Source organism: Micromys minutus, assembly GCF_963924665.1.
Source record: "Micromys minutus genome assembly, chromosome: 21".
Classification (NCBI taxonomy): Eukaryota; Metazoa; Chordata; class Mammalia; order Rodentia; family Muridae; genus Micromys; species Micromys minutus.
Genome location: NC_137956.1, coordinates 39233013 through 39244036, shown reverse-complemented (window position 1 = coordinate 39244036; position 11024 = coordinate 39233013).

The following is an 11024-nucleotide window of genomic DNA, read 5'->3' as shown; positions in this document are numbered from 1 at the left end:
AATTGTATTGAAACAATTTAATGAAAATATTAAATATTTGGTTTAAAAACAAAGAGTCTATAACTCTAGTTCCAACTGGCTTCCATACTCTCTGTGTACACAGACATTCATGCAGGCAAAACATCTATATATACAGATAGAATAAGTATGTAGCTTTGTGGGACACAGGTATTGTCTGTAATAGAAACTAAGTCCAGACAGCAGATAGTACTAGCCTTAGCTTCAAAACTGGCCTCGTGTGAGCCAGATGTGGCGCTGTCCCCTGCAATCCCAGGGTTTTGGGGGTGGATTTAGGAAAATTAGCTCAAGGACAGTTTCAACTACATAGCAATTTCAAGGCCATCTGAGCCAAAGACATCTCTCTCAAAATAAAATGAAATAACTTCAAAAAGCCGGGTATGGTATATGCCTATAGTCTCAGTACTCCAGAAGCCTCTGAGCAGGGTCACTGTGAGTTCAAGGCCAGCCTGGGCTATCTAAGAAGTACTAAGCCAGTCAAGGTTATATATCAAAATCCAATATCAAAAGACAAAGAATAAATTGAAAAGCAAAAAGAGCAAATAGCGCACACACACACACACACACACACACACACACTCACACGTGGTCCTGTTTAAGTGTGTGTGTATACACCAGCCCTATCTGCTTAGGATTCACACGGGCACTGGCATCTCTCCTCACTGGCATCTCTCCTCACTGGCATCTCTCCTCACTGGCATCTCTCCTCACTGGCATCTCTCCTCACAGGTATCTCTCCTCACAGGCATCTCTCCTCACAGGTATCTCTCCTCACTGGTATCTCTCCTCACAGGCATCTCTCCTCATAGGCATCTCTCCTCACTGGCATCTCTCCTCACTGGCATCTTTCCTCACTGGCATCTCTCCTCACCGGCATCTCTCCTCACTGGCATCTCTCCTCTCTGGCATCTCTCCTCACAGGCATCTCTCCTCACAGGCATCTCTCCTCACTGGCATCTCTCCTCACTGGCATCTCTCCTCATTGGCATCTCTCTTCACTGGCATCTCTCCTCACAGGCATCTCTCCTCACAGGCATCTCTCCTCACTGGCATCTCTCCTCACAGGCATCTCTCCTCTCTGGCATCTCTCCTCATAGGCCAGGTCTTATTGCACAGCAGCCCTTGGACAGGGATTCACAAGGCTTAGAGGTTCTTTTGTTTTTGTTTTGTTTCTTTTGTTTCATTTATTTTTTTTTTAAATGTATGCAGCTCTGGATATCCTGGAACTCTGTCTGTAGACCAAGCTGGTCTCAAACTCAAAGATCTGCCTGCCTCTGCCTCCTGAGTTCTGGGGTTAAAGGCAGTGTGTACCTCCACACCCTCTTCTCAGGGATACTACTAACATTGTAAGATTGAACCAGAGTTGAGGGGTACAGACAGAACTAGGAATGTGCTGGGTCTTCCTCTAGGAGCCACTAGCTGCTCACTTGTTCCACATGCAGTGACACCATAGGATAGCTTTATCTTCATGGGGGGCCTATGGAAATGTTCCGTTCACGTCTTCATTCCTACTCTGATAACCCTGCTCTCCTGACATGAGGACCATGTGGGAGTCCTGGATTCTGGCCAGCGGGGACACACATTATATCCTGAGAGATGAGACAGCATTGCAAACTCCCTCCCTCCTGAAGAAGCAATGACCAGACATGCTCAAAATACACACACCAGTGTGCTGCTTTCTCCTGGCTGGGCTCTGGCCTCTGGTCTCTGGGTTTGACAGTGGGCTCCTTACCTATGGCTTTCTTTAGCCTGGCCCAGCTGGCCAGTTGAATCTCTGCCATCCACATCACCAACCCCTTCCTCCCATGAATCGTGAACTGCCCCCTTTTGCTTCAATATGTCCTGCTGAGTCCAATGCCTCCCTCACCCATTAACTCTGACCCTGACTCCTACCTCACCAAAGACAGAACATGCTTAGCACTTCGTTGGACAGGCTCTTCCAGGAGATACTTGCTTCCCTGGGATCTCCATCCTATTCCTCACCTGTGCCTCTTCAGTCTATTCTAAGGCCACCCACCCCATCATGCTCACTGCTTGTCCTGTGTAATTGCAACTTTTATTCGAGTAAAGTAATTGTCTCAAATTACCACCTCGGTCTCTTACTGCCTCTGTCTGCTAACCTGGCCTTAGTCCTGGAAGCTTCTGGCCTCCATACAATGTAATCTAGCCCTAGAATGTTTTCAACTCCTGAGACTTGCTGTTGCATAAGCTCATCCTGTCTAGTTCTTTCTGAGCTCTGACTGGCTGATTCCATTCAGCTGTCCTGGTTCAAATTCCTCTCCAAGCTGACTGATTCAATCTGGTTTCTGGTTTCTCTCTCTCTCCCTCCCTCCCTCCCTCCCTCCCTCTCTCTCTCTCTCTCTCTCTCTCTCTCTCTCTCTCTCTCTCTCTCTCTCTCTCTCTGTGTGTGTGTGTGTGTGTGTGTGTGTGTGTTGACCTCTCCTGAATTGCTCTGCTTGGCCTCAAAATAACTCAGACAATCTGTTCTAATCTTCCAGCTCCTTCTCATTCTTCCTTCACTGGTATCTAGCTTCAGCTTATTCTGTAAAACTGTCCTGGTAAAACTGCCTCCTCCTGTTCCTCCTCTTCCTCCTGCTCCTCTCTCTCTCCTCTCTCTCTCTCCCTTTCTCTGCATTGCCCCTTAAGCAACAGTAACTTCCCTTTCCTCTCTCATCTTTTGAGAGTCGAGTATATTCTATTCTGTTAAATCTTTCTCTGATTCGTCACTTTGTCTGTCACCCAATTAGACATCACTTTCAAACATGGGTGCTTCCTTCTACAAACTAACTTTACCTTTATTGTTTGGGATTAAAGGTATGTACTAAGGGCATAGCTGCATTCCAACCCAAGGAGTTAAAGGTATGTGTTAAGGGCTGAGCCACACCACAACTATTTCAGTAAATAACAGGATCTAGGGGTTCACAGTATAGATACATATCCTGCAAAAGTCATGACCCATTTATAACAGTTTTTCCACACAATGCATAGTTCTCCACATGGCTGAGCACAGACATCCTCAGACAAAAAGACTCTTACAACTAACTGTAACCACATCCACTAGTACTGGTGATCACATGACCACTGATGCCACATTTAAATCACATACCATCATAGGCAGGCATGTCTGGTTAATGCTCTGTATGACAGAGGCTCACATACTGCATGATACATTGGTTACAGCATGCCCTGGGCATTGCAGCTACCAAATTTGCATCCTTGGGGTCCCCCAAACTTTCAGAAGAGAGAGGAAAAGTGACTAATGCTTCGGGGTGTGAGGGCGGCAGGGGAACTGCTTGCTGATTAACACCACATAGAGAAAGCACCCCAGGGTCACAGCTACAGTGTAAAGACAGGAAAGACTTGCAGTTTATATAGAGGAGAGACCAAATCTGGCTGTGCTGAGGTGTCCTCATTCATTCCATATGCAAACCTCCAGTGCATGGCCATGAAACCAGGTAGGCAGGAGACACAACCAGGGGGCAAATAGCACTGGCAGCTCCAGCTTTGGGGGAACCATAGTCTGCAGGGCCTTGAGACTCACTGTCACAAGTGCACTGACAGGGCCAGCATGAATTGTTTCTAGGTGTCCTACCTAAGGAACGGTATCTGAGGTGGAAATAGAGGCCTGGCCAGGAATGATATATATGTGTGTGCTGTCCCAGGTGTCTTGTATCTTTAGGGCCTGTGGATCCTACACAGCCAGAAAGTGTATGTCTGGCTAGGAAAGAAGAGAGCAGAGTAGTTACTTTACAATATAATCCATCTTCCTGGCATCTATGGCCATGAGTATAACTCTTCTATTTGGCCCCCCTTTCCCATAACAGGTACTCTGTAAAGATGGATGTCCAGGGCCAGCAAAATGACTCAGAAGGTCACGCTTTCTCTCACATAAATAAAACATTTTAAGTTAAAAAAGAGTAGCCAGGTAGTGGTGGCACTTGCCTTTAATTCCAGCATTTTGGAAACAGAGGCAGGGAGATCTCTGTGAGTTCGAGGCCAGCCTGGTCTACATGGTAAGTTCCAGGATAGCCAGAGCTTTGTAGAGACAGTGTCAAAAAAAAAAAAAAAAAAAAAAAAATACTAAACATGGCTGAAAAGTTAGCTCAGTGGTTAAGAGCACTTCTTTTTCTTACAGAAGACCAGGGTTCAGTGACAGACAGCATCCACATGGTAGCTCACAATGGTCATTAACTCCAGTATATCTAAAACCAGTGGACACAGTGGACACTGGGCCCAATTATAGTGATATAAAGATATAAGCAAAACACTCATACACATAAAATAATAAAATAAATTTCTTTTGGAGTCAGGGTTTCTCTATAAATCTCTGGCTATCCTGGAACTCACTCTGTAGACCAGGCTAGTCTCAAAATTAGAGGTCTACCCATCTCTGCTTCCCTAGTGCTAGGATTAAAAGTGCGTACCACCGCTGCCTGGCTTTTTGCTTTTTGTTTTTTGTTTTTTTTTTTTTCAAGACAGGGTTTCTCTGTGTAGAAAAATAATTTTTAAATTAAAAAATGTGTCCAGTGTACAGGCAGGAAGGGCAAAGGATTGTCACGCATCCTTGATGGATCTTGGAATTTTCAATAAAATGACTAGGTCTGTGGGTTTGCCATTGAAAAGTGCCTTACCTGCACATCTAGGTACTCATTTGTGTTTTCTACATGACAAAAACTGCTATTCTAGGGGCCAGAGTCAAGGTACCCAAGACAGAGGAAAGGCCACCACTGCTGGCCCAAGCCCAGAATAGGGTCTCCATAGTAGCTCTATAAGCATCTAGAGCATATTAAAATTTCCAACCCAATGTCTGGAAGTGCTCACCTTTCAGAGAGCTGGCCCATTGTGTGCCCTTCCCCCTAGGATAACTGGTAGACACTTGTAAAGTAGGAGGCACAGTACAGGAAGCTCCAGGAGCTAGAGAAGCAACAGTCACAGTGCCAACAGCCAGTCTTGTTTACATATGTACTGCCTCAGGTGGGTAGCACCCTCAGCAGGCCAGGGTTTGGTAGTTTCCTGCTGAAAGACTACACCTTCCAGCTTCCCTTACATACTACAGAAGTTATTTCCACCCGTTGTGGACTACATCCCCTCTTCCTCAGTAGGCCTTTTGTCTCTCCAAACATGTGACAAAATGCTCCCTCGCCGTTAATGAACATGGTCCTGCCTAAGGTCAGACCAAGCCTCTCCTTCTATTTTCTATTATTAATCCCATCAGGCAAGAATAAGACCACTACCACAATTCTCGAGCCAAATTTAAAGCAAGCTCTATTAAATATTGGTCAGGGTAAAGGACACTGGCCAGGTCTATACCCAGGATTCCCAGTGAATAGCCATGAATTAGGTTAGTCAGGTACTTATAAAGGCAAACCCCACAAGGCTATGTACTTCCTGCCTTTGTCCATTTGGGAGCAAACATCCATCTGAATGCACTTCCTGCCTACATGTGATCAAACTCATCCTGTGCAGTTGGGGCAACCAACCTTGTTTACAGAAGGGAAAGCATGAGGCTTGTTATCTTACATGAACAACTCCCAGCATTCCAGAAAGTTTTCTGTCCTTGTGCAAACAAGAATTGCAGGTTAGAGGTGTTTTTTCTTTTACTTTTTTTTCTTAAAGATTTATTTATTTATTTCATGTATATGAATACATTGTAGCTGTCTTTGAATATTACAGATGGTTGTGAGCCACCATGTGGTTGCTGGGAATTGAACTCAGGACCTCTGGAAGAGCAGTCAGTGCTCTTAACACTGAGCAGTCTCTCCAGCCCTTTTGTTTTACTCTTAAGCACAGTAATTTAAAACTTTAAAACACAACTTTAGTCCTCTTTCTGTCTCTCTACAGCTGTCTCTAAATAATCTGTTCTCTCTGTGTGACATTATTCCTGGGTGACATTAACAAAAGTCTACTTACTCTAGGCAATGCTCTGGGAACAGAACAAAGTACAGACACCACCAAAGTCCAACATGGCGGTGAACCAGTGAGTTTTATTGGGGTTCCTTACAGGAACAGAAATGACCCAAAGACAGCTGCATCACCAAAGCCCATCTCAGCATGGGTGATGACCATGGAGTCTGGAAACCTGGATGACACTCTACTACCTGCCGGCAGCTCTGCAAGCTGGACAGTCAGTTGGTATGAGCCTTCTCCAGGCAGATTGTCTTGTCTCAGCTTCCTCTGGCTGGCTTGGCAGGTCTGTTTGTTTCAGACAGCCTAGTTAGTCTGAGCCTAGCTGGTCAGCTTGCCTGGGAGTGTCTCTGGGCAGCCTTTCCTACTTATGTATGCTTACGGAGGGAGGAGCCTAGTGAATTCCATCAGTTTCAAGGACTTCCTGAATTCCTGAGCTTAACAAGCTTCCCCGCAGAATGGAATTTTTCACCTCCCTAGAATATCTTGTATCTTAAGGAGCCTCCCTGAAGGGTGGGATGTTTCAGTTTCCCTTAGAACATTCTGTGCCTTAAGGAGCCTCCCTGAAGAATAGACTGTTTCCTCCTCCCTTTGGATTGCAAAATTCAGAACAGCCAGTGTCTAAAGGAGCTTCCCTCTGAAATTTTATCTTAGAGAAGATTGCTACACAACACCTTGACACCCTGGGTGGAATTACAGGGCAATTAAATCATTTAGATAACGGAGATGATTGGTCTTCAACCCCAAACCTACAGGCCTTTAACTTAACCATTTGCAGATCGTAGTTCAGAAGGCACTTATTGACTCAGGGGACAGCTGAGGCACTGCCCACTCAAGACACATTTAGTGGTCAGGGAACTGTATGGGTGGCCCTCAGGAGGAGGCCTCACAGTGTTGGTGAGCCTTTCTTCCTTATTCCCACGCAGCCTGCTCGGAATTCCTGCAAATGTTCCGTGGCCTCAGCATCTAAGACTTCAGCTCAGGTGTCATCCTTATCAATGACAGACAGGAGGGCAGGAAGCAGCCTCCTGTTACCTGCTCCCGTCCTCTGGGCCCTTATGGCTACATCATGCCTCTCTGTTTCCTAGTATCCTTGCATCCTATTTCTCCAAAGGTACAAATTTACCCCAATGCGCTCACTCTTTACGTAGCCTCCACTAGGCTTTCCTTCCTTCCAAGCCATCCATTTGCTTCTCGCTTCCTTGTTCAAATCTTTCCTGTGGTTCATGTCTCCTGCCCTATTCTCATCTCCCACCCTTTCTACATATGATTCTTCCTACATTCTCCACGGGTACAATCCCAGGCCCGTGCTTTGCTGCCTTCCTGACAGCTTCACTGCATAGATCCTGTCCTGCTATAATTTTATGTTTCCACAAGGGGTAGGGCAGAGCACCGAGACCTTCACAGAATCTAAAAAGATGGTGGCCTGCATAGGCAGCTGCACTCCCTTTGTTCTCCAAACCCTCAGAGTCTTGGTTGAAAGCAGGAAGGTCTGGGCAGAACCATCACCCACTTAATGTGGCGAAGGTCACAAGGTAAGGTGAGGACCACTTGGTCCCCCTCCCCTTTAATGTACTGTTTTTTGTTTTGTTTTTTATTTACTGTGTTGTGTAGGCAAGGTGGTCTCAAACTTGAGATTCTTTTGCTTGAGCCTCCCTAGTTCTGGGATTACATGCATGCCTTTCCTCTCCCTCATTTTGACTTGGTTTTGTGTATTCATGCCTGCATATGTACACATGACAAACAATCTTGTCCATGCAGGTGAATATACGAAGGCCAGGAGTTGATGATGGGATGTCTCCTTCAATTACTTGCCCATCTTATTTTTTTTTAAAAATTATATACTTTTATTTTATGAATGGCTTGCTTGTATGTATACTACATATCATATGCATGCACTGCCCTTGGAGGCCAGAGGGAGGCATCAGATCTGCTGGAACTGGAGTTACAAGTGGTTGTGAGCTACCCTGTGAATGCTGAGAACCTAATCTGGTCCTATACAACAGCAGCAAATGCTCCTAACAACTGGTATCTCTCTAGTTCCCAATCTTAAGTTTTTTAAAATTACTTATTGTGGACATTGCGGTGCATGCCTTTAATCCCAGAATTTGGGAAGCAGAGGTAAGTAATCTCTAAGAATTCAAGGTTAGCCTGGCCTAGGAAGCACCAGGTCCTTCAAAGCTACATAGTGAGACCCTGTCTCAAAGAGAGAGACAGAGGAATTTTATATGTGTATATGTATAGATACATACATATATACCTCCAACAGTCTTTACATAGCCCTGGCTATCTTGGAACTCACCAAGCAGACTAAGTTGGCTTTTAACTGACAAAGACCCACCAGTGTCTTGTCTCCTGAGTGCTGGGATTAAAGGGGTATGCCACCAGCAAGGGATGAGGTTAAAACTTTTAATGTAGGTACCCATGGAGAAAAGAAGAGGGAATCAGATGCCCTGGAGCTGGGTAACAGGTGAGATACCTCTTACGGACGGGAACCAAATTCTGGTCCCATAGTGGTGTGTGAGGGAAGCTGGAGTCATTAAGCACTGAGCCATCTCTCCAGACTCCCTCCTAGTTTTCTACATACAGTTTTCATTGAAGGTAGAGCTGTCATTTTGGCAGGAATGGCTGTCAGTCAGTCCCAGCCCTGCTTCCATCTGAGTCAGGCTACAGATGTACCTGGCACTTCCTGGAGTTCTAGAGACCTGAACTTAAGTCCTCATGCTTACAGAGTTTACCTACTATCTTCCAGCCCAATCTATTATTAGTATTATTGTTGTAAAGCCAATAAATTTATTGTTTTATTCATTTGTATGTAGAGGTGTGTATAGAATATTTTGTTTAAAAAACACAGAAGGGCTGGAGAGATAGCTCAGTGGTTAAGAGCACTCAATGCTCTTCCAGTGGTCCTGAGTTCAAATCCCAGCAACCACATGGTGGCTCACAACCATCTGTAATGGGATCTGACACCTCTTGTGGTGCGTCTGAAGACAGCTACAGTGTACTTATAACTAAAATAAACAAAAATCTTAAAAAATAACCACACAGAAATGTAGGAATATGCTTTCATTTTAATCCCAGGTATAGGATATGAGACCCACTTCACATCATCCACAGTAGCTATGATTTGCCTTGTGCTTGAGCAGGGACATGGTTTTGCCAGCTGCAGGAAGTTTCTGCATTGGTGTGAGGTTTGGAATTCTGGGGACTTTTCAGAGGGTGTATGAATACTAAGTTCCAAAGGTGGGCTGTTGGTCGCTGTTGGTCAAGGTTAAAAAGTTGTGTGCATAGAAGAAACAAGAAGAAATTAGGTACCCTGATGGCAAAGATCAAACTTGCTCCAACAAACTCAATGCCCCTAACCAGCAGGAAGTAGTCTAATGATAACTTTGCCCCCTTTCCCTTCTATCCTTTTCCTCTTATCTAGTGTTAGGGTATCAAACAGGTGGAAGAAAAAAAGAACCCCACAAAGTAGCCAAAGTCTGGCTACAGAGGTGTTTTACCTGCAATCTGCCTAGTGTCCAGTGAAGTCAGACAAGGGTGTCAGATCCTCTAGGACTGGAGTTACAGACAGCTGTAAGCTATCATGTAGGCCCTGGGAATTGAACCCAGTTCCTATGTTAGAGCAACCAGTGCTCCCAGCCTCTGAGCCATCTTTGCAGCTTGGCCAGTACGTTTTTTTTTGTTGTTGTTGTTTTTAAGATTTATTTATTTATTATATATTAGCTACACTGTAGCTGTCTTCAGACACACCAGAAGAGGGCATCAGATCTCACTAAGAACAGTTGTGAGCCACCATGTGGTTGCTGGGAATTGAACTCAGGTCCTCTGGAAAAGCAGTCAGTGCTCTTAACTACTGAGCCACCTCTCTAACTGGCCAGTAAGTTTTTATTTAAGGTATTTTACATGATTCTTTTGCTTATCAACATCACTGAAGTTTAAGATTCTCAACACCATCTTTTCTTAAAGAATTGATACTTCATCCAGTTGTGCTATTATGATTTTTAAAAGATTTATTTGTATGCGTGTGTTTGTCTGCCTGTTATCATGGAAGCCATAAAAGGGTCCCTGGAGATGGAAAAAAGGTGATTTTGAGCTTCCTTTTGTGGGAGCCACAAAAGGGTCTTCTGAAAAAGTAGCTAAATTCTCTTAACCAGTAAGCCATTCCCCTGGCTTGGTCTGGTGGCCCATGCCTTTAAGCCCAGTGTCTGGGAGGCAAAGGCAGGCAGATCTCTTGGGTTTGAGACCAACCTGGACTATAATGTTAAGCTCCAGAAGAACCAGGGCTACACAGAGAAACCCTGTCTCAAACAAACAAATAAACAAACAAAAGACAGGCAGAAGAGGTCTCACTATGTAACTTATACTGACCTCAAACTCAGACTCTAATTCCCAAGTTCAAAGATGCCACATTCTCTACCTAAGCACTGCCTTCTAGCCTAAGCAGCTGCTTCCATTGAGGGCCCAGCTTCTCCAAAGCAGAAAGTACCAACAATGTCCAATGCACACAGGTTATGTTAGGGGACGTGGTGAGGTTACATACCAGAGCAAGATGGAGCTGGTGGAAACCAGTCAGAAAGCACTGCTGAGGCGCAGGTAGAGGCCTCTCTGGTTCTATCACCAGTTACTACAGAGAAGAGTCTCTGGACAGTAAGGAAGGTTTTGTGGTCCAGATTCAAAGCCTAACCCCTTGTCACCAATTTGCAAAATTGAGACTAGTCACTTAAGCAGAAAAGCAGCACTTCAAGCCTTTAAGCATGTTCCCTCCCCCAGACAAGCCCAGGTAAACCCTTAAAGCTTGGCCTCTAGAGAGCAGTATCACAAAGACTTCTTTTCCTGGTCTAAAAACCTGCTTGGTGCTGGAAACTGAGCTGCAAACAAGGTTGAATGGGACCCATCTGGTCCAGAACTGGGACACTCAAGGAGAGATAGTGGCTCTGCCCCTCCGCTCGGGATCGCTCCCACACATTCACAGAAACCAGCACCTGAATTTCCCCACATCTGTCCAAAAGCCTGAGAGCATCAGCCCACTAATGTCACCCTATCATTTAAATTAATGACCTACTTCAAGCTACCAGGACACTATCTCCAAATCCGCTCCT